The sequence below is a fragment of the Amborella trichopoda genome, chromosome 5 (assembly GCF_054954075.1).
Source record: "Amborella trichopoda isolate Santa Cruz 75 chromosome 5, AtrichopodaSantaCruz75HAP2 v2.0, whole genome shotgun sequence".
Classification (NCBI taxonomy): Eukaryota; Viridiplantae; Streptophyta; class Magnoliopsida; order Amborellales; family Amborellaceae; genus Amborella; species Amborella trichopoda.
This window is the reverse complement of record NC_142340.1, coordinates 41416933-41442117: the sequence shown is the minus strand read 5'-3', so window position 1 is coordinate 41442117 and position 25185 is coordinate 41416933. Positions and strand designations below refer to the sequence as shown.

General features: G+C 41.1%; 1 long non-coding RNA gene across 2 annotated transcripts in view; it reads right to left on the bottom strand.

The window, feature by feature from the left end:
• Positions 1-24640, bottom strand: part of LOC148782105 (uncharacterized) — a 43442-nt gene extending 18802 nt beyond the window's left edge. Inside the window, exons 1-4 of one of the 2 annotated variants that reach the window (XR_016055417.1) lie at positions 24471-24640; positions 23914-24000; positions 23753-23805; positions 16876-18701 (exon numbers count right to left, since the gene is read on the bottom strand). This is a non-coding gene — a long non-coding RNA (uncharacterized LOC148782105). Of the gene's footprint in view, positions 1-16875; positions 18702-23752; positions 23806-23913; positions 24001-24470 lie in introns of those variants that run through there. The other variant, XR_016055416.1, reaches the window with a different exon arrangement.
• Between the last annotated feature and the right edge of the window lie 545 nt (positions 24641-25185).

The following is a 25185-nucleotide window of genomic DNA, read 5'->3' as shown; positions in this document are numbered from 1 at the left end:
ATGCACAGGCTCGATTGTCACAGGGCCCATCTCTTGAACCCGTGACGCCACTCCAGGGTTAGAGGTTGTCTCCTGATCCGAATATATCATGATAGTCTCAGAGGTTCTAACCTGATCTTCTTGAGACTCTGAGGTAGTAGGATAGGGAGTACTAACTTTCGGCTCAAGCACCACAAGTGGCTTAGTACTCTTCCTCTTCCGAGAAGGTGCAGCAACTGATGGAGACTTAGAAGCATCTCTAGACATAAGACTCTTTCTCTTCTTCTTCCCTTCCTGAGGTGGTGCAGGATTCCTTGAGGTCTCACCACGCGAAGAGCTTGTGGCGGGGGCACTGTGGGGACTGCTCCTTATAAAAGCATTTAAGTCTTGGACTGGATGCCCCTCGTAATCTGGAACCCTACGACCTTCGTCCCATTAAAAAATAGAACAAAGATTGTCAAAAACGGTCCCCGACCCTTCCTTCAACACAAGCATTTGCAGTGACTTCGCATCCACTACCATCGCTCGGGCACCCCAAGGTGTCTCCAGTTGCAAGGGTAATTTAACTCAAGGACTCGACCAAACCAAGGGCCCTTGAAGTCCTTTCTATGTTTGGTCTCCTCGTGCCCGTTACTGTTGATCCCCTTCCAAGGGTGTTTAGCTTCCCAATATTCACCACGGTTGATGATTCTCCACCAACATGCACACGCCACAGTTGCTCGGCCTACCCTCTTGAAATTAGGAACGACGGACTTGTTTTCCTCTGTGAAATCGACGCAAGTCGCCCACGCAGTACGAACAAGGATTGCTTTCCATGATTCGCGCAAGGTCCCCAACTCCCTCATCTTCCCCAAGGCTAGCTTCCCATAACATTTCTCAAACAAGATAAGAAAAGGACACCCCTGGTCAAGCCCGTGCTGACGAGCGAAGCGGTGGGGATAATATCCTTCATGTTTTGCGTTGTAAGGGGTTCGATAGGCTAAAATTCCTCCCCTTACACTTAGAAGGAACATGAGCTCTCGCAAGTTTGTGCGAGCACCATCCAGCTCATGGCCCAACGGATCCACGAATACTTGATATGTAAAATTCCACACATGAAAGGAGACTCACTACATATGGATATTCTCGTTTCCAAGTAAGCTTCGCGTGCACTCGGGGGAATGAAAATAGCCCTTTGCCCTACAATCTTCACTAGTTGTGGGCACATCTGCTCCTCCAAAGTCATATTCCTGGTATAAGTATTCGGAAAGTAGGCTGCAAGCCACCCGAACACATAATGGATAGGGAAGGGTTTCGTGAAGTCCCCAGGAAAAGCCTCGTCCCCTATTAACCCGAGGCCGACTCCTTTCCCCTTGTAAGAATTTTCTCTTGACACGGCTCCCAACCCATGGTAAATACCACATAGGACTAATTGTACGAGGGCTTACTGCCGCCCAATCACCATGTCATAAGCAACATAGAAGGTGCTTGGACAAATTATGTATGTTCCCCCAGGAAAGAAAAATTTGCACAGAAACAGGGCCAAGTAACCTGCTTAAAAAACACCATCATCTGCAGATTGGCATTTGTAAGATGGCGGAATCACCTCCCTCCTAGCCTTTTTCTTCCTCCCTAAAGGACCATGATCTGACCCGGCCTCATCAGGGTATTCTCCATGAAAGAACCGCACGCAGTTAGTAAAGGTCACACGATCAAACTGAGAGGCGAGGAGTTGGAAGATTTATAACAACTCCTTAAGGCCTATAGGAGGTGCCTCACCACCTAGCGACGCCTCGCCAAAGATAACCCAGTTCTGAGGCATGAACTCATCGTACATCGCTCCTGTTAATGACAGGCCACAAATAAAGTGAAGATCCAGCAGAGAGATCCTCGCTTCTCCATGCCTAAAAAGCCATGTACTGCTAACATGACTCCATGTCTTCAACAGTGCTTCGAAGATGTTGGAGCATCGGTCAACATACCCTACTGAGCACTGAATTGCTTATGCCAGGGCAACCCGTTTGAGCAAGCTAGCATAAATTTGCAACACATTGAGTGTCCAGGAAGTATATCCTATCAGAAACTGATGCCCCCCCTGCACTCGGAGTCCAGTAGGGGACCATACCAGCCCCTCTGTCTTGATCATCCTCTTCCCAAGAGTAAGAAGGTTTTCACTGAAAGCCACTTCTCGATGAAGACAATGGAGCAGTGCAACCCCCACCTCTTCATCTAAAATGTTTCCATCACCAACTTCACGAACTTCGAAACGTACTGATTTGCTAATAAAGGTGATTCTCATAGGCCAGTGTGGCTTGCGTGCAGGCTCTGTGAGCCAGATCGGGTCTCCCCTAACCAAACTCTCACCAGTGAAATCACTGGTCCCCAATTCCTCGGCTTTGGGAAGATTCTTAACTTCTGGAATGGGGGCGGGGCCCTCATCACCCGAGTTCTCGGCCATTTTCCTCAGAAACAGGTGCATCCTATTGATGCACACTTGACACTGTCATGCGTGTTTTAAAGACGCACTCTTCTCACTACAGTACACCTTTTACGCTGTCGTGCGTGTTTTAAAGGCGAGCGCACCTCACTGTCGAGCGCGTCTTAAAAGCCAAGCGCTCCTCACTGTCATGCACGTTTCTTAATGGCGAGCACTTTACATTGTTGTGCGTGATCTAATGTCGTGCACTCTTCACCGCCATGCGCTTCTCATCGTCATGCGCACTTTTCATCGACAAACACAGCTTCTTGCCTGCAGCTTCTTGCCACAAACACAGCTTCTTTCTCTTTCTGCAGACGCTGCCGGCAGACCCTAGACCGGAAAATACCACTGCACCTTCTTCTCCTCTTCCCGATGAAGGTCCTTGCTCACTATCCAACCCCTTTTCTCCCTCTTTTGCGGTGTGTTCCTCTCACCAAAAAACTCACTGTCAGCAGGAGTTCACCCTCTCACTGCTCAAACCCCTTCTCCAATTTCACTAAGGTAAAATGGTAAAAAAAAAAAAAGGGATTTTAAACTCCTTTTATACCCAGGGGTTCCCGAAGATGTTCACCACAAAGAAGAAAGGGTGCCCAAGTCTAGAAGGTCAAACGGTAATGGGCTGGACCGGGTCGGGCTTAACCTTAAGCCTGAACCTGATGTAGTGCCTCTCATTGCCGAGCGCTCCTCTCACTACCATGCACTTTTTTACTACCGAGCACGCCTCTAACTCCCATGTGCTTTCTCACTGTCAAGCGCACCTCTCACTGCCGTGCATATTTTTTTTCACTGCCGAGCGCTCCTCTCACTGTCGTGCACTTTTTCACTGTCGAGCGCGCCTTTGACTACCGTGTGCTTTCTCACTATCGAGCGTGCCTCTCATTGTCATGCGCTTTTTCACTGCCGAGCCAGCCTCTCACTATCGTGCTCTTCTTGCGTCTCATGTTTCTGTCGTGCGTCTCCGACTTCAACAAGCTGCTGTCGTACATGCCTATTGTCGCATGACTGCCACTGCGCATGCCCATGCCACACGCTGCCGTGGACTCACCACCGAGCACGTTCGCTACCATGCGTGCTCCATTGAAGTATGTGCCTTGTCGACCTCTGCGAAGATGCAGCCAGACGTGATATTTCTTCACTGCCACGTGCAAACTTTTGTTGTTGCACCCATGCCTTTTGCATGCACTTTCATGCACGCCTTCCCTAACTGGACCGTCCATATGCGCACCAGCAGGCCCATTCCCCATGGAGCCTCATCCACTTCACATCTCCCAGTGAGTCCAACCCTCATTGACAACCCACATACATGGAGACTCATACACGGTCCAACTGTATGACCCTAACCTATAGTGCATGTCCTGGCCGCATGACGTTAAACTGCTTTGCGTAACGGTTCAGCTATACGACATTAAACTATAGTCATCTGGCGGGGTGAAATTAAACTTCTTTGTGTAACGGTCCAATTGTATGATCCTAAACTAAAGTGCACGTCCTTGCCCCATGACATTAAATTGCTTTGCACAAACAGTCAAGTTGCATGACCCTAAACTGCAACACACGTCCTGTCAGCATGACGTTAAACTGCTTTGCACAATGGTTAAGTTGCATGACCTTAAACTGTAGTACACACCTTGGCCACATGATGTTAAACTGCTTCCCTTAGGTCCTAAGGGCATGACCTTAAATATGCCCCCATACACGTGTGCCCCTAATTGCACACACGCCTTTTTTATGCCAGCCTCTCCACGCACTCATTTACACACTGTCTTCATTTCATCCCCAGTGAGTCTTACCCATACTCACAAAACGATGAGCCACTCCATCATCCATACTCGCCGTCAGTTAGTGGGTCACCAATTATCCACCTTCCATTCAAACACCATCCATCATCCATACACAGTCTCGCGCCATCTCCACCAAATGAGCCGATCCACCACGATACTCATTCCTTGACCTCCATAGACCATCATGGTCCAGTTGCATGACCTTAAATTGTAACACATGTCCTGGCCACATGACGTTAAACTGCTTTGCTTAGGTCCCAGAGGCATGACCTTAAACACGCCCCCACACAAAAAGAAAGAAAAAAAACCAGTATGGTGTAAACCTGAAAAGGGAAAGTCATGAGTAAAAATGAAGGATGGGCATGGTCACAAAGCCATGAGTAAAAGTGTTTCGTAGAAATTAAAAAAAAAAAGAAAAAGGGGGCAAACATGGCTGTCAAGTCATGGGCAAAAGAGCCTAATAAAAAGGAGGTTGGTGAAAACCATCTTTACGACACTACTTCCCCAGACCAAGTGAAAACCCACAAAGGGCACGCGGATCAATAAAATAGGTTGATGAAGCATTCGTCTTCATAGGCAGCTTCGGCCAGTATTTCATGAAAAATCCTCGGTAGCAGAATACCCTATTATCGGGACCCAAAAACAAGATCATTCACCAGGCAAGAAACTGTTAAATCAGGTCAACACCTGGCCACAACAACTAGGGTAGATCCCTTTCAAGGCCACCTAGCCAAAACCCCTCCCTGACCAGACAAAAATGTTCGTGACTGGCAGACAAAAAGGCCTCGACTGGACTTGGCAGGATGGGACCTCAAAGGTACTCTGCTTGTCAAAGAAAACCTGATATGGCTGCCAAAAACGCTGTCAAAACATCCAACATGGTGTAGACTTTAAAATCATCTCTCACAGGGAAGAAATTGTCATGTCAGGCACCCTGCAAATCTAGTATGACGACCGACAACACTGCCAAGACATCCAATAGGGTGTAGACTTTGAAGTTATCCCTCACTGATTCTACCACCACCAAAATGTCCAACAAGGTGTAGACTTTAAAATCATCCCTAACAGGCAAGAAACTGTCATATCAGCCATCTCGCAAAATCTGGTGTAGATGCCAACGATGTCGCCAAACCATCCAATTGGGTGTGGACTTTAAAATCATCCCTCAATGTCTCTTCTCCCCCTAAGTCTCCATGAATGGATCTGTGACAAATGCATCCAGGCATCTGAGCAACTTGGTTACAACGTTAGGCGAATATTCCTTCGGCGTTTGTATGATTTTGTGACCAGAAGAAAAAAAAGAATAATAAAGCCGAAGGGTAATTTTTTGAATGTTGTCCTTCTTGATTCTCTTGAAACACAACATTCGGTGGGGCAAGCTGTTTGAGGGAAAATTTCATCACCTTGTATCCCTGATATACAATAAAGAGAAGCCGTAGGATAATAAGCTCTAATCCAGAAAAGAAATTTCCAACAGTCCTAGAATGGACCAAGAAGGATCAAGAATTTTGATAAAGGTCTCCTAAGAATACCTACCAATTTTTGTCACAATCCGATGAGTTTAAGGCAGTGCAGACGCAAAAACAGTTTTGAAAAAATTAACCTCAATCGCCCTGAAATGGACCTTATAACTACAACACTATCGCTGGAGCGTCAAATGACTATGTGACCACCGCCATTAGATCTGAAACGTCCGAAAACCCTTAGGGACCATGTTTTGTCTTGATCAGACATTCCTAGAACAAAGTTATAACCAAATTACCAGAAATGGGTAGGTCACATGCTATTACCGTGCACCCTTAGTAAACCAGTTTCCATTAATAGAAACTGTGTTCATGGGTTTTGGGCTCAATTCACGAGAGACAATCGCGATTCAAGACAAGGTTGCAGGTTTTACAGCAAGAGCACACCTCGCTCAAGTGGCCACAACATGATGCTCGCACGTCGAATCGACTCGAAATCATACCCACTACGAGCACAAGGTTCGAGGCTTCATCATAGCTGAACGTCACATGTGATGGACGGTCAGATTTTACGTGAAACAAGTATGAAGTTTCTGCACTTTCTGACCACCGAAAACCAAATTCCAGCCAAAAGATCAAAAATAGAAAATGGTCGTTCGGGCACTAAATCAAGCCACGTTCGTCTCCAAATGCTCACAACAACTTTCTCGTCAATATTCAGCGAATAAATCATCGAAAAATACCAAGAAATGCACGTAGTCTTTAAACAAAGCTCGCATGTTTCTCGTTATTTTCGCAGTTCGTGATCGTGGCCCAAAGACCCAATCCGTGGCTCGAAAGTGGTATCAAAACGTCCGTCTTCCCGAGCCGATCAAGGAAAGAATTATCTTTCGGCCAAATGGAGATCAGAAAGACCCCGAACCAATCCGGGAAGATCCCAAGAGTTCTTTGACACAGTGAGGACTCAATTGGAATTTCATGAATTGTTGGTACAGGGGCAAAATAATCATTTTTCCCATTTTCTTAGATTTTCTTTAATTATCTTAATGCCTAATTTTTTACAATTAGTTCAAATTTTGATTGTACACCCACCTTTGGGCCCCACTTCTATATAAATAAGCATGCACTTCATGTAAAGGATTCAAGTTTCATCAATAAAAAATCTACTTTTTTCTTAAGATTTTGGGTCATGTCTTAAAGAGAAAGAGAGAGAGGAAAGAGAATACTTTTGGTGGTACCCTCAAGCGTAAGGTAAACTCTTTCTCTCTCTTCTATCTCTCTATTCTCTCTCTTTTTCTCTGTTCTTTCTCTCTCTTCTTTCTCTCTCAAATTTATCTCTCTTATTTCTCTCTCTTCTTTCTCTTTTTATCTCTCTTTCTTCTTTCCCTCTCTTCTTTTTCTCCCTTCTTTCTCTCTCTTTTCTTCTTTCCTTTTCTCTTCTTTTCTTCTTTCCTTTTCTTGATTCTCTTTTCCTTTTTCTCTCTTTCTTGTTTCCTTTCCTTTCTCTTCTCCTTATTTCTCTATCTGTTTCTATGTCATCTCATGTTCTCGTCTTTCTCAGTCTGTTGCACGCGGCAGCGCATACTGTCGAGCGTGACGTTCTCTTCTGTCTCTATTCATCACGCACGACATTGTAAATGTTGGGCGTGATGTACCGCTTTTTCTCAGATAGTTGTGCGCGACAGTACATATTGTCGAGCGTGGCAATGTCTGCTCTCTCTGTCCATCACGCACGGTAGTGTAAATGCCGTGTGTTATCTTCTTCTTTTCCTCAGTCTGGCCCACGCAACAATGCATACTGTCGAGCATGACGATCTCATCTCTCCATGTCCATTGCGCATGGCAGTGCAAATGCCGAGCGTGACAATCTTTTCCTCCTCTATCTGTTGCGCACGACATAGCAAACGTTGTGCGTGATTCTCCCCTATTTCTCTCTGACTATTGTGCACAGCAGCGAACACTGCAGAGCATGATTCTTTTCCTTTCCCACTTTCTGCCTTGTACGGTAGCACAAACTAATGGGCACGATTTCCTCTCTCTCTTTTCTCCTTTTGCTTGTTTGACCAGAGGGCTGGTGAGTGCACTGTTGTACTAGCCTTGATGTCAAGCAGTTTAGCCATTGTGCTGGACTAGTTACCATGTAAGGGCCACAATTCAATTGAGCCTGATCACTTGCGATAAAAGAGAGAGAAGGAAGTCGGAAGAGACGAAAGCATATACCTGGCGCTGAGGGGGAAGGATAGCACCGTTCGTGCGTTTTGGCCTAGTGTCGTCCATGTAACATGAAGGCAACGCTGCGTGCAAGCCAGGGCATTACCGCAGGTATAGGGGTTAACACCGTGCGTAGGTCAGACTAACGCCACACACGAATGAAGGCATCGCCGAGAGCGTAAGGGGGTAGTGTCGTGCACGATGTGAAGTAGCGCTGACTGAGAATTGGAGAGAGAGCGGAGAAGCGTTAACATCGATGTTGGGGTAACGCCGCCCAGGCTAAAGCCGTGCATGAAAGGTGTGAGACGTAACGTCGAGTGTGAAGAGAGGAAATGCTGAGATGTTGTGATGCCGTGCATCGACTTGAGTTATCGCCATCTGGAGCATCGCCATGAGGGTGTATCACCGTCTGGAGCATCGCCGCGAGAGTGTATCGCCGTCTAGAGCATCGCAGTGAGAGTGTATCACCGTCTGGAGCATCGCGGCGAGAGTGTGTTGCAGTCAGGAACGTTGCCATTTGGAGTAACGCCGAGCGCGATCGGTCAAGTGTGTAACCGTCAGCGGTGTCAACCCAGCGTGAGTGATGCCAGCCGCAACTCTTTTCTCAACCACCTCGCGATGTCAGCCACAGTGGATCCCACTAACCCACACGCCTATAAATCGTGCATCTCCCCACCCTCAGCGTTGTTTTGCCTCCCTTTCCCCGTCCCTCAAACTTTCTCTCTCTAGAGCTTAGTGTGAGCCTAGTTCTACTGTCGTTGGGAGACTGTCGATAGGAGCAAGAGGTGACCTGCGCGTGGAGCTTTCGGAGTGTCGTGACCATAGGTAAGTGGATTTTGTGTTGTGCTTCCTTTAAGGCTTCCATAGAGTGATGGAGATCAAATTTACATGCTTTGAGATTTTCGAAATTTCCTTTAAATTTTGAGTTATGCCTAAAAATATGTGGGCTTGTCACCGCTCAGTGTTTTCCAGCAACTATGCATGTTTGGAATGAAACATTTGACCTGATAAATGAGGTCCAATCTCCTTGATAAATGGAGTATGGAATTTTCTCATTTGGCTATCAATTGAAACATTAAATTTTCCTTGATAAATGATAAGTGTGAATGTCATAGGGTAATTGTTATACCTATGCCATGCGGTTAGGTGAATTCTGCTCCGTAGCAATGTGCTATGTGAAAAGTGATAACTGCAATAAAACTATGATAACTTCATGTTGAAAGTTTCATGGTAAGTGTCAAAATGTCGTTAAGGACATCCATGTGTAAATACTCTATGATATCCTATATTTGGGGTTGCTAAATGTCATGTTATTATATAGAAAATGTGATTTATCTGTTATAAAGCATTAAATTGGCAAGAATGAATTGAATGCTCGTGCATGAGAAGAGGCCTTAATGATAACCACTACGCAATAGGACACCCATTGGTAGTAGGTATTGTTCTGTTACATCGAAGTGAGACTGACCACTACGTAATGGGACACCCGTCGGTAGTTGAGATTGAGACACTAAGAGAGTAATGTCGGCATATCCCTTAACACGAACAATAATAGGAACGGGTTAGGGGAGGAAAGAGGGTCGCTCCCTGAGATTTATGAGAAGAGATATGTGATTGATTGATGCCTTGCAAGGTAAGGGCCTATCGATCCCCTAATGCGCGCTGGGGATAGTGTGTGTGAGTTGAGGGTATTACGAAATGGATTACCCCACTTGTCATAACCTTCCCTCCTATAGGATGGTAGAAGTCCTAAGCAATGGTAGTGGCTTGGGCTGATGGATAGGGCTTTTACTAGCAGAACTAGGTGAACCAGGGAGTGAATATGAAATGAATGAATTGTGACTGTGATTTCCTATAGTTGCAATGACTGCATGATATTGTCTGTAATTGATGTACTGTCGCTTGGATATCTGGCTTATAATCGACATACTGATCCAATGACCAATATGCATGACCACTGCACCTTCACTGATCATGATTTAGTAAATTGTTTATTGTATATGGGTAAACTTGTTACCAGAGTATAACACTAGATCTTCTTACTGAGCTTTAAAGCTCATTTCATTCTTTTTCCTCCTTTGTAGCTGGAAAGTGACAAGTTCAGAGTTGGGTGTGCGGGTTGCAGCTAAAGATCAAACCAGCCACACTGAGAATGATTTTTAGATCTTGTATGTAGCTGGACTCTCAACCCTATTTGTACTATTTTCTTGGAACTATGTAACTTTAGGCTCTAGAGCCTTGAACTCTATTGTACTACTTTTGGGTTGTAATGTAATGAATCATCTTTACTTATGAATGAAATTGTTAAGTTTTAAATCTTAGACTTGTGACCATCAACTTTTCTTGGTTTTCTTGATTACTGAGGACAAGCCATTGAGTCTACTCCTACCTGAGTGACATATGCTACATTGGGATCATGAACCCACGCTCGGTCGCCCTCCGTCAGTAAAGGCTAGGCAGTCGGGGCTGGGGTTGTGATAGTATGGTATCAAAGCAGCCAAGATAGGGTCTTTAGCCTAGGGAGTTAGGAGGGGAGTCTTTAGAATTGCTTTGGGGTAGACAAGTGATTGGGTGCTCTTGTGGTTAGGTTGAAGATGTCGAGAGCTCGTACCCAAAATGCTAGTTCTAGCAACGCGAACACCTAGGCACTCGGTGAATTCTATAGGACTCTGGGGGCTATGACCCAGATGATGAAGGAGTCGATGCTCGCCCAGTATACCCCCTACCTTGGAACGGAATGATGGTTTTAGAGAGATTTAGGAAGTTGGCGCCGCCAACCCTTTGGGGCAAGGAGGAGTAGAAGGCTGAGAGGTGGAAAAGACAGATAGAAAAGATCCTAGAGGTGCTGCACTGTTCGAGTGAGCAAAAGGTTAGGTTAGGAACCTTCATGCTGGAAGGATAAGCCAAGCACTGGTGGAACGGGGTGAAGCAGTCTTGGGGAGAGTCGGGGACCTAGACCACATGGGAAAACTTCCTGATAGCCTTCGATGAGAAGCAATTTCTCGACTCTGTCAAGGAGAGAAAGGAACTAGAGTTTATTGAACTCCAACAAGGGGGTATGATAGTGGAGCAGTATGCCGCCAGATTTGCAGAGCTCTCTAGGTACGCGCCCCACATTATTAACACCGACGCGTGAAAGGCGACTAACTTCAAGAGGAACCTTCGACCAGATATTAGAGGGAGAGTGATGTCGGCCAACCTGAAATCCTACACCCAATTGGTGGATTTCGCCTTAAGGATGGAAAGGGACTGCGAGGATCATAGATTGAGAAAGGAAGGAAAGATGAAGGCTGTGCTATCGGGAAGGTTTGGAAAGAAGCCTCGATAATTTCTAAAAAATGATATTAGAGGAAAGCCTTACCAGCTTAATCAGAAAGCCCAGAAGAACCACCCAAGCAACATGGAAAGTGATCGATGCTCGATATGCTCTCATTGTGGAAAAGATAACCACACTGACGTCGAATGCTACAGGAAGCGAAACGTGTGCCTAAAGTGTGCCAAGCTCAGTCATTGAGTTAAGAATTGCCCCGTGGCAAAGACCGTGGACCTACCGAAGACACAAGGACGAGTGTTTTTTCTCACCGAACAAGAAGCCAAGACCTCTCCCTCAGTGATTAGAGTTACGCACTCTATCTGCGGTGCTAGAGACAAAGCCTTAATTGACCCCTGTTCTTCTCATTCATTTGTTGCACCCCATTTTGCTTTTCATTTAAATGTTGTTCCTGTACGTCTCAATTATACTTTGGTAGTAAGCACACCTATGGGGAATTCTCTAGAAACTGATAGGGCATTTAGACATTGTGGGGTTAAAATTGATGGGTGTAACCTACCTGTGGATTTGATCCTCTTAGATATTCAAGACTTTGATGCTATCCCGGGCATGGATTGGTTGTACACCAATCATGCCACCGTCAATTAACACGAAAAGACGGTAACCTTTAATTGTCATGATCATGTAGTACTGCACTTTGAGGGCACCAGAGATATTTCCTCTCTACACCTTATTTCCACCCTTCGGTTAACCCACCTCCTAACCAAGAATTGTGAAGGGTATCTTGCTTATGTAGTAGAGAATAGGGGTGTTCAGGCCCAGCTAGAGGAAATACCAGTTGTTAGGGACTACCCTAAGGTATTCCCAAAAGAGTTACCCTCTCTGCCTCCAACAAAGGAAATTGCTTAAAATAAAGGTACTCCCAGGCATGGTTCCCATCTCTAAAGCCCAGTATAGGATGGCCCCGACAGAGTTGAACGAATTAAAAAAGCAGTTGAAAGAATTGTTAGATAAGGGGTTTATCCGACCCAGTGTGTCACCTTGAGGTGTACTCATCCTGTTTGTGAAGAAGAAAGATGGGTCCCTTAGGCTATGCATTGATTATAGGCAGTTGAACCAAGTAACGGTAAGGAATAAGTATAAAATTGATGACCTCTTTGGGCAGCTCCAGGGGGGCCAGGTGTTTTCAGAGATCGATCTCTGCTCAGGGTATCACCAACTAAGGGTGAAGAAAGGCAACATCCCGAAAACGGCCTTTAGAACTTGATAAGGTTATTATGAGTTCCTTGTGATGTCATTCGGATTAACCAATTCCCTTGTTGCATTCATGGATTTGATGAATAGAGTGTTCCGTCCTTTTCTAGATGACTTTGTGGTGGTCTTTATTGATGATATTTTGGTATACTCAAAAAGCTGGGAGTTACATGAGCAACATCTAAGATCTGTTTTGCAAACTTTAAAGTCAAAAAGGTTGTATGCCAAATTAAGTAAGAGTGAGTTTTGGCTTCCTAGCGTAACCTTCTTGGGTCACATTATTTTCAAGGATGGGATCACGGTCGACCCCTCCAAGGTGGAAGCCATAAATGTGTCCGAGGTTCGTAGTTTCCTAGGGCTAGCCGGATACTACAAGCACTTTGTAGAGGGATTGTCGAAGATAGCACTTCCCCTAACTCGGCTGACCCAAAAGAACGTAAAGTTCATATGGTCAGAAGATTGTGAGAAAAGTTTCCATGAACTTAAGAAGAGACTGACCATCGCCCCAATCCTGACATTTCCCAAGGAAAATGAAGATTTCATGATTTATACTGATGCATCCCATAAAGGTCTCGGGAGTGTACTAGTGCAGAGAGGCAAGGTTATTGCTTATGCCTTCAAGCAATTAAAGTCGTATGAGCAGAACTATCCCACTTACGATTTGGAACTCGCAACAGTAGTATTTGCACTAAAAATCTGGAGACACTACGTTTATGGAGCTCAGTTTAAGGTGTTCACGGACCACAAGAGCCTCAAGTACCTGTTTTCCTTGAAAGAGTTGAACATGAGGTAAAAAAGATGGATTGATCTATTGAATGACTATGATTGCACAATCGAATACCATCAAGGTAAGACTAATATAATACCTGAAGCCTTAAGTCAAAAAACCATAGTCTCAATAGCACAATTGATGGTGCGAGAAATGAAGTTGTTGGAGGATGTGGTGGAGTGGCACCCATCTCAACCCCTCGGTGAAGAGAGTGAAAGATTGTCATGTCTTAGGGTGGAGCCCCAACTCTTCCAACGAGTTCGAACAGCTCAGAAACAAGATCCCCAACTAATGACAATCTTTGAAGAACTGAAGATAGGAGGAAGAGAGGACTTCTCCATAGGCAGTGATGGAATGTTAAGATTTATGGTCCGAATATGTATTATCGATGACGAAAGTGCAAAAAGGGCCATTCTGAAGGAAGCACACCACTCTCGCTACACAATACACCCCGAGGGAACAAAGATATATTAGGATTTAAAAAGAGCCTTCTGGTGGAACAACATGAAGCGAGACGTGACGCAGTTTGTAGCTAGATGTCTAACATGTCAGCAGGTGAAGGCCGAACATCAAAAATCTGCTGGAGTGTTACAACCCCTGCCCATACCAGAATGGAAATGGGAACACATTGCAATGGACTTTGTCTCCGGGTTGTCGAGATCCAGTGCAGGGCATGATAGTATCTGGGTCGTGGTAGATTGACTGACTAAGCCTACCCACTTCTTACCGGTTCACACTACCTATATATTGGACAAGTTGGCTCAGCTGTACATCGGAGAAATTGTGAAACTTCATGGGATTCCTATCAGCATTATGTCAGACAAGGACCCCAGGTTCACTTTTAGATTTTGGTCGAGCCTATAATCAGCTTTGGGGATCGAACTTTCCTTCCGCACCGCCTTTCATCCCTAAACAAATGGCCAATCAGAAAGAACCATTCAAACACGGGAAGTTATGCTAAGGGTGTGTGTCACTGATTTTACAGGAAGTTGGGAGGATCATCTGCCCCTGATAGAGTTTGCCAACAACAATATCTTCCAAGACAACATTCAGTTGGCACCATATGAAGCCCTATATGGGAAGAAGTGTAGATCGCCTATCTGCTAGGTTGAGGTGGGCAAGAGGAAGTTACTGGGGCCCGAAATAATCAGGATAACTTCTAAGAATATTTCCTTAATTAGAGAGCAACTCAAGACAACCGAAGTTTCCAAAAGAGTTATACCGATAAATGTAGGAAAGACCTCAAATTTGAAGTAGGTGATCGGGTCTTTCAGAAGATATCACCGAACAAGGGTATTACGAGATTTGGCAAGAAGGGAAAGTTGAGCCCACGGTATATTGGGCCTCTCGAAATTTTGGAAAGAGTTGGGAACATGGCGTACCATCTTGCCCTGCCACCTGAATTGGCCAATATCCATAATGTCTTCCATTGAAGTATCGACCTAACTCGTCCCATATGTTGAAATACACGCCAATCCCACTCAGGGAAGACCTAACCTACATTGAACAACCAATTATGATATTGAACCGAAGAGCGCAGGTTGCGCAATAAAGAGATTCTCCGGATACGGGTGCAATGGCAATATCACACAAGAGAAGAATCAAAGTGAGAACGGGAGGATGAAATTAGGGAAAAATACCCCCACCTCTTTGATTAATGATTTTAGGGACAAAATCCTTTTTTAAGAGGGGGATGATGTAAAGGCCACAATTCAATTGAGCCTGATCAATCGTGGCAGCAGAGAGATAAGGAAGTCGGAAGAGACGAAAGCTCACGCCCGGCACTGAGGGCAAATGATAGTGTCGTCCGTGTGTCTTGGGCTACTACCGTTGGGAGACTGTCGATAGGAGAAAGAGGTGACCTGCGTGTGGCGGCTTCGGAGAGTAATGACCATAGGTAAGGTTATTTTGTGTTGTGCCACCCTTAAGGCTTCCATGGAGTGATGGAGTATGAAGAATGAGGAAAAATGGTAGATTAAAATACGGGAATGTAGAATGCATAGCAAAAGAAAATGAGTATTCATCCATTGTCAACGAACTTGGAAAATTATAAAAGTACTCTCCTTGCCAAACTTGCTCGCTTGACTTGTAAAATAGTGTGTATCATGGTGGTAGCATATTAATATTGTGGAAAGGAAATTTTCCAGCAACTGAGAGGGCTTTTGCTTGGAGTCTTTTTGCTGACCAAACGGCGCCTGATTAGGCCTAATCGGTCTTGAATAAAATACATATGTGCCTACTTTATGTTTGCTTCTCATGACATGTTAAAATGTTGCATAGATCGAATGATATGGCCTAGAGTGTGAGACATGTCACTGTTGACAGTCATTGAAAATTCCAGCTACTGTGATATGTTTTGGGCCACGCCTTTACCCTAGCAAATGGCTTCCAATTTCCCTTAAATTAACCTGTTGAAAAGGTATGTGAATGAGCTCAAATTTACCTGCTTTGAGATTTTCGAAATTCCTTGTAAATTTTGAGTTATGCCCCAAAATGCATGGGCATGTCACCGCACACTGTTTTCCAACAACTACGGATGTTTGGGACCAAACCTTTGACCTGATAAATGATGTCCAATCTCCTTGATAAATGGAGTATGGAATTTTCTCATTTGGCTATTAATTGAAAGTTTCTTTGATAAATGATAAGTATGAATGTCATTGGGTAATTGTTAGACCTATGCCATACGGCTAGGTGAATGATGCTCCGCAGCAATGTGGTATGTTAAAACTGATAAGTGCAATAAAAATGTGATAACTTCTTGGTAAGTGTCAAAAATGCCGTTAAGGAAATCCATGTGTAAGTACTCTGTGATAGCTTATATGAGGGGTGCTTTGCGCTAAATGTCATATTTTTATAATGAAAATGTGATTTATCTGTTATAAAGCATTGAATTGGCAAGAATGAATTCAATGCTTGAGTATGAGAAGACGCCTTAATGATAACTACTACGCAATGGAACACCCATTGGTAGTGCGTACTATTCTGTTTTATCTATGTGAGACTGGCCACTACGTGATGGGACGCCCGTCGGTAGTGGAGATTAAGAGACTGAGAGAGTAATGTTGGCATATCCCCTAACATGAACAATGATAGGAACGGGTTAAGGGAGGAAGGAGGGTCACTCCTTGAGATTTATGAGTTGAGATATGTGATTGATTGATACCTTGCAAGGCAAAGGCCTATCGAACCCCCAATGCGCGCTGGGGATCGTGTGTGTGAGTTGAGGGTATTACGAAGCGGATTACCCCACTTGTTGTTACCCTCCCTCCTGTAGGATGGTAGAAATCCTAAGCAACGGGATTGGCTTAGCCTGATGGATAAGGCTTCTACTAGCAGAAGTAGGTGAACCAGGGAGTGAATGTCAAATGAATGAATTGTGACAGTGATTTTCTATAGTTGTAATGACTGCATGATATTGTCTATAATTGATGCACTGTCGCTTGGATATCCAATGACCAATGTGCATGACCACTGGACTACCACTGATTATGATTTAGTAAATTGTTTATTGCATATGGGTAAACTTGTTAACAGTGTATAACACTAGATCTGCTTACTGAGGCTCAAAGCTCATTCCATTCTTTTCCTCCTTCGTCGACGGAAATTGACAGGTTCAGATTTGGGTGTGCGGGTTGTAGCTAGAGATCAAAGCGGCCACTCTGAGAAGGATTTTTAGATCTTGTAGGTAGCTGGACTCTCAGCCCTATTTGTATTATTTTCTTAGAACTATGTAACTTTGGGCGTTGGAGCTCTGACTCTATTGTACTGCTTTCGGGTTGTAATGTACTGAAACATCTTTTCTTATGCATGAAATTGTTAAGTTTTAAATCTTAGACTTGTGAGCATCAACTTTTCTTAGTTTGCTTGATTACCAAAGACGAGGTGTTGAGTCTACTCCTACCTAAGTGACATATGCACTTGGTCACCCTCCGTCAGTAAAGGTTGGGCGGTCGAGCGTGGGGTCATGACATACCATGCCCGTCTAGCTGCTGCGCCAGGCTAGTCACCGTGCTAGGATAGTCGTCGTGCCAGTCTTGTTGTCAAGTAGTTTAGCCGTTGTGTCGGACTTGTTACCGTGCCCGTCTAGCTGCCGAACAAGACCCGCCACTTTGCTAGATTAGTCACCTCGTTCGTCTGGTCGTTGAGTAGTTTAGCCGTTGTGCCGGTCTAGTCACCGTGCCCGTCGAGCTACCACGTCAGATCAATTGTCGCGCTAGTCTTGTCACTACGTGCACCTAGCCTTTTGGTCAAACAACTCCATTCTTCGAAGGTTATGCGAGAGCTAAGCTGACCTTCACTACTTCTATCATTCATTTTCTTCTCCCTCTCCTTACGAAAACTGCCGAGCGTGATTATTTTCCTTTCCCATTTTCTGCCGCGCACGATAGCACACACTGTTGGGCACGATTTCCTCTCTCTCTTTTCTCCTCTGTCTTGTTTGACCAGAGTGCTAGTTGAGCCTTGCACTGATGTGCTAGCCCTGACGTCGAGCAGTTTAACAGTTGTGCCGGACTAGTTACCGTGCCCGTCTAGCTGCCGCGCCAGGCTAGTCACTATGGTAGGACAATCATCGCGTCAGTCTTGTTGTCGACCAGTTTAGCTGTTGTGCTAGACTTGTTACCGTGCCTGTCTAACTGCCGCGCAAGACTTGCCACTATGCGAGATTAATCATCACGTTCGTCTGTTTGTTGAGTAGTTAAGCTGTTGTGCCGGTCTTGTCACTGTGCCTGCCTAGCTACCACACCAGAACAATTGTCGTGCTAGTCCTGTCACTACATGAACCTAGACGTCGGATCAAGCGACTCCATTCTTCGAAGGTTCAGCAAGAGACAAGATGAGCTTCACTAGTTCTGTCATTCATTTTCTTCTCCCTCTGTTCACGAAAATCTCTATTCTTTGCCTCTGAGGAGTTGGGTGCAATCCAAACCAACCTCTGCCCCAATTTTCTTTGAAGAACTAGTTGGAAGACATACTAGCCTTCAAACCCTTCCTCCTTTTCTCTGCATTTCTTGCATCTCACCCCTTTTTCTTTCTATCCTCACCGTAGGATCTTAGTAAAAGTCCTTCGCCAAGGAGATGTCGTAAGGCTATCGAATTGACATGGTCCCTCCTACATTGTTCCTTTCATTTCTCTTTGAGTACACATGCACGTTAGTGTTCACCCTGTGACAAGGGGAGGTCTTCAGACCCACTTGTCTGTACTCTAATGTGTGTATGTATTTTGCAGGTAAGAAGAAAAATAGGTCAAGGGAGACGATTCCAAACAGGCCACAGGCCAGGGGGGTATTCTTCGTGATCTAAGAGGGTGCCAATGCGAGCCAGCCCGAGCGCGTCACGGACCCATGCGAGGTGAGTCCTACCTTGCGACCCTAATTACTCTCTCATCGGTTGATATTTCTGCCCATGCTTTCTTCTCACGGTTCTCCATATAACAATCTCAGGTCTCGGGTCCATCTCGAACCCGGCGCCACGCCACCAGGTCGAAACGACCAGGAGGGCTAGATCGAGGCACCTAACCACCCACATATCCAGCATGTATGTTAATTTTAATTTTACAGCCCACAACCCACAATAATCTTAATTTTATTTTTAGAATTTGGGTAGAATTCTTGTTTTTATTTATTGGGCTAATTATTAAAAATAGGATTTTTGGTTTAGTTTGATAAAGTCTAATTTTAGGAAGTATGTTTTACTTAAGAAAATTAAGTCTGTATTTTTTAAGACCAAATCTTCTTCTTTCGAAAGAGTTGGTCATCACTTATTTTCTAGGAAATCTACATTTTTGTTAATCTTAGAAATAGACTTTATCTTTTTAGATAGAATCATTTGCATATATCTTTTAAGAGCTATGATAAAAACGTCAGTACTGTAAAATAGGTTGATGGTTTTATTAAGGTATCACTTGGGTGTTATGGTAGTTATCTTTTATTTTAGAAAGAAAATGGATAAATACGGATTAGTTTAATTTAAATTAAAACTAAGGAAAATAATGGGTCACGTAGGTAGAAGGATGAAGTAGGGAGCTGTAGCGATTTTTTCAAAAGTTGGATTGAAGAATATGGAAAGAATCTAGAGATAGATTTATTCTGGTTAGATATCATTTTTGGTTTTTTATATTCGCAATTATCTTTTTCTCTCACGTGAGATGGCGTTTTAAATGTATTAAAGGAAAAGACACACACTATGTAATGGAGATTTGAATTTTTATGAATGAACAAGTGATCTTTGAGATCATGTAGAGTAAAAGAGAAACTTTTATGGGTGTTTTGTGTTTTTCCTTTTACTTGTGGGCCCATACTGGAATATTCGTATCCGTACGTTTTGCTTTTTCCTCTTGTGATTTCCTTCATGAGTTTTATTATTTTTTTAAAACATGGTTATTTTTTCCTGGTGTTAGTCACCGGTAATTTTATACTACATCACAAACTGAGGGTATGGCCGTTATATAGTGACATGATGGAACAAAATTTGTCTAGCCATCCACAAATAAATCTTGATGTTCTTGAATATCTTTTTTTTTAATCTGTGAGCTTTATGTTTGGTTGTTAGACATGGTTTATCTTCTCTTGTTACTGACTTTTCTTGTTAGGTTTCTTAACAACAAAGCCCATAACTTGCATATTAGAAATGAAGGCTATCATTTGCTTCAATCAATTAGGAGCCTATGTATCGTGGCATGTCAGCCTAACATATATATATATATATATATATATATATGGAAGATACTAAAAAACTTGTATAGGAAAAAATGAATAGTGATTTCGTCTACCCTCATCACCATCCTAACTTTATCACATTGTCACAATTATCTGGTAGTAAATCAATTTTCATTTTTTTTACTAGTCAGAATGATTTGAAATTTGGAATATATGTATATATTAGTGAGACACACCTAATAAAAATATGAAAAGAATAATTCGCAAGATATAAATTGACCAAAATACCCCCATAAATTTTTGGGGGTATTTTGGTCAATTTATATTTTTCAAAACATTTTTTTTATATATTTTATAGCTGAACCTCACTAAGATGTACACACACTCCAAATTTCAAGTAATTTGGATGTGTAGAAAACAAATGAAAAATAAAACACTACTAGACAACTATGATCATGCGATGAAGTTTGGATGGTGATGAGGGTAGGCAAAATCATTATTCATTTTTGCCTACAGATGTTGGGAAGAGTTCTCATATATATATATATATATATATATATATATATATATATATATATATATATATATATATATATATATATATATATATATATATATATATATATAAGAGACTACAAAACGCCTATGGGCAAAAATGAATAGTATTTTCGCTTGTAGGCTCGGCGCCATCCGATTCTTTTGGACGACGTGAATTAAAGACTGTCACAGATATAACATGTCTGTGGTGGTCCATCACGGATATAACATGTTCATGGCGGGATTTTTTTCAAACAAATTTGATGCAAAAAATATATAAAGACGGCCATAGCTTTCATAAGTCTGTGGCGATTTTTAGGCAAAACTGTCACAGACATAGGATGTTGGTGACGGGGGCCGAAATACTATAGCAGTTTGCCTATATGTGTTTTTAAGGCTTTTCCCCTCTCTCTCTCTCTCTCTCTCTCTCTCTCTCTCTTTATATATATATACACACACGAGAGAGAGAGAGAGAGAGAGAGAGAGAGAGAGAGAGAGAGAGAGAGAGAGAAAGAGCCTAGGCTCTAGATAATCAAATTAGAGCCTACCTTCAAATAGTATCGAGAAATGTGATTTCAATATTGGGAATCTTTGTGATAGCCTTAAAATATATTTCCATCTGTATTTACAAAGTTTAAAGCTTAAAAAATAGTATAGATCGACATATCTATGAGACTTGAAAATCTTTAAAATTAACGGTCCAAAAATGTATTACAAAATATACCATTTCCAAAACTTGAAATCTATTTTCTTCTTATTTCAATGCATCTTGATAGCGAGATAATCAATTTGAGGATATTTAGGTGATAAAATAACCTCTTCTAGTGAAATTTTTGAGGTAGGCTCTAATTTGATTGTTTAGAGTCTCAACTCCATATAAAGATTTCACTTCAAATTACAAAGGTTAAAGATAGAGAGAGTTGTAAAATGTGTATTTATTAATTTTGTAGTCTATTTTCTAAAAAACAGTTATTTTTTATTATATCTTCATCATTAAGTAAGGGTAATTTTGTAAATATTAGTACAAGACAAAAGGTACTTTCTTCATCTCCATAAATGGCAAGTTGAAATTTTTACTAAAAGATAAAAGCACTCTACAAATAAAATTTCAGAACACTAACTTTCAAAATGCCATTGTACTTTTGTAAAAATTTCAAATTTACCCTTGCTAATAGTTAAGTTACCTATTAAAATACTTTTTTAAACAAAAAATATTTATTTTTTTGATATAGACGCCCATCACAACCCTTTCTAACTTTAACCTTTATATTTTGAAGGGTTGTTAACTCTAGACAAACCCCATCGATATATATATATATATATATATATATATATATATATATATATATATATATATATATATATATATATATATATATATATATATAAGGCCCTGTGAGCCTATGCGCTCATGGAACAATGTAAACCCAATGTCCTAGATTGAATCTGAACCGATCCAATGATCGCAATTGTATTTCATACGTGAATTTTAATTTTATTTCTATAAATCTAATATACTTGAAATTTGAAAGGTCTATTCTTCAAGAATAGAAAAATAGTAGAATCTAATAAAAATAAAAAAAAGATAATTCGCATAAATTAAATTGACCAAAATACCCTTGAAAAGTTATGGGGGCATTTTGGTCAATATATTTTATATGAATTATTTTTTTTAATATTTTTATTAGGTGCGTCTTGATGAGAATATTTTATGCTCAAAATTTTATTTTATTTGGATTTATATAAAAAATATTGAAATTATATTACCGATATACAGTCCTAACCGTCAGATCGGCCCGGATTCAATATGAGTCGTTGGGCTTACACTATCATATGAGCCCATAGGCTCACCCTTATATATATATATATATATATATATATATATATATATATATATATATATATATATATATATATATATATATATATATATATATGTAGGAAAACTCTTCCCAATGAACAATGATTTCGCCTACTCTCATCATCATCCAAACTTCATCGCACGGATACAGTGTCCGGTATTATTTCAATTTTTAATTTTTTTAAAAAATCTGAATTACTTGAAATTTGGAGCGCACTTAATAAAAATATGAAAAAACTATTACGCAAAACATAAATTGACCAAATACCCTTGAAATTTTACGGGGCTATTTTACTAAACAAAAAATTAAAATTGAAATACTACTGAACAATTGTGACCGTACGATGGAGTTTGGATGGTGATAAGGGTAGGTGAAATCACTGTTCATTTTCACCTTTAGGTGTTTTGTAGTATCTTCCACACACACACACACACACACATATATAATAGTGTTGAGAAATGTAGTTTCAATACTGAAAAATATTTTTGATAGCCTTAAAATATATTTTCATCTTTATTTAAAACGTTTAAACCTTCAAAAATAGTGTAGATCGATAGATCTATGAAAACTTTAAAATCTTAAAAATTGACGGTCCAAAAATGTGTTACAAAATACATTATTTCAAAAATTTGAAATCCATTTGTTTCTCATATTCATGCATCATGATGTCGAGATGATCAATTTGATGATATTTGGGCATCAAAACAACCTCTTCTAGTTTTGAGGTAGGCTGAAATTTGATTGTTGAGAGCCTCGTCTCTATATAAACTTTTCCCATATATATATATATATATATATATATATATATATATATATATATATATATATATATATAAAATTGCCAACCATAAATAATTAAAGTGTTGATCCATCCAAATTTTGCAATTTTGGCAAGAAGCAGGAGATGGAATAATGGTGCTGGAAATCTCTCTACAATAGTCTAAAAATCTGTTTTAATCCCTAATTATAAAATTCAAAGCTCCAAAAATAGTATGGATCGAAAAAATCTATAAATACTTGAAAATAAACAGTATAGATAACATGTACTATTTTATAGACTCGCAATCGCTTTTTATATTGAGACATATAGATGATCAATTTAAGGTCTTTCTAGCACCGAAACAACTTTTCCAATGGGGTTTTGAGGTGCAGCTTATATCTATACTATGGTTGATGCTTTAAATAAACTTTTTCCGCACGTAAATAACAGTTTCCTCATGAACACTAGATCTGGTGCTTTTTCTAAACATCAATACCCACTTTTGAGGTACATGGGAACCCTCTCAAAAATCAATCTGCTCCAAATTTCATTAGATATGAAGCTCAAGAAAACCTCGAACCATCTGACCTATCAACCTTTCAAATGGATGGCCTAAATTTTATTTGATGTAAAGGTTGAGGTCAAGAATGTTTTGGAGCTTCAAATAATTTTTTGAGAACTTCTATAAGAGACCGCAATAATGGTTTTGAATTTTCATGGAGAAAATAAATCAAAAGATTGAACTTACACCGGTATACTTCAAAGCAAAGGAGTCTTGTTCTTCATCTGACATGGTTCTCTCTCGAATCAGAAAAAAGACAAAGTAGGGACACAAATTAGATATGAAGTTGAGTTAGGAGTAGACATGAGTGTTAATAAAGGCAAAGAATATACAATAAGACTACCTACTTTGTTATAAGCAGGTCATAATAACCAACAAATGCATGGTGTGGTTTGTACAAGTCCGAGGACCTAATCAATCCAGGGGAAGTGCACCTTCAAATAGTGCCAAAACATATTGTTTCAGTATCATAAATCTTTGTGATGGCTTGAAAACGTATTTTCGTCTCTAATCATAAAATTCAAAAATTCAAAAATAGTTTAAATCTAACAAATCTATGAGCACTAGAAAATTGACAGTCTAGACAATATTACAACATGCACTATTTCCAAGACTTGAAATCAACTTAAAGTAAAAAGTTAAATAAAAGTGGGCATTAAATACCCTTTTTACTCCACAGTATATATTAAAGGAGCTTTAATCTCTTTTTGTTCAACTTCAAACTTCTTATTCTCTCTAAATAAGAGAGGGTTAACATGGTCTCTCAAAAGAGGCTAACTTGAACTTCCCGCCATTAGCTATGCTGCACAAAGAAGGGAGGCCTCCTTGCAATAACAAATTGAAAGAAAGAGGAACAACCAATCAAAATTAACAGAAGATCCATAATATTTATCCACAAATGTACCTAAAATGCCAATGTAGAAGCTGCGAAGGTCTCCATTGCTTACAGTCACAAATGCTTCTCATGGTCCGAAGCCATTGCAATTGAGATCTGGACTGAAATTTGCAGCCATTGAAGTCTCAATGCAAGCAAACTTATCCGTGCTTCTTATATATTAAGAAAACTTTCGTAAGGCATGGGAACTTGCATTGAAGGCTCCTCCTATTTTAAAGTCCTTTTAACCTTTTATAATACGGTGGGCTTTAATGTACTCCTGCTGAAGCACATTATGTACATGCTCCCTCTTACAAAATATGTACTTAGAAGATTTTTTTTTTTTTTTTTTTTAATCTAAAGTTTTGGGATCCTCATTAGAAGTATTATGTGAGCAGTGCAATTTGTATAGAGCCTAGGCTCTAAACAATCAAACTAAAACTCACCTTCAAATAGTGTCCAGAAATGTGGTTTCAATACTGGAAATATTTGTGAAAGCCTTTAAATATATTTTCATCTTTAATTATAAAATTTCAAGTTTAAAAATAGTGTAGATTGAGAAGATCTATGAATATTTGAAAATCATAAAAACTGACATACCAAAATTACATTACATGATGCACTATTCCCAAAACTTGAAATCCATTTTTTTCTCATGTCCATGCATCTTGATGTCGAGATGATCAATTTGAGGATATTTGGGCATCAAAATAATCTATTATAATGAAATTTTTGAAGTGCTCTC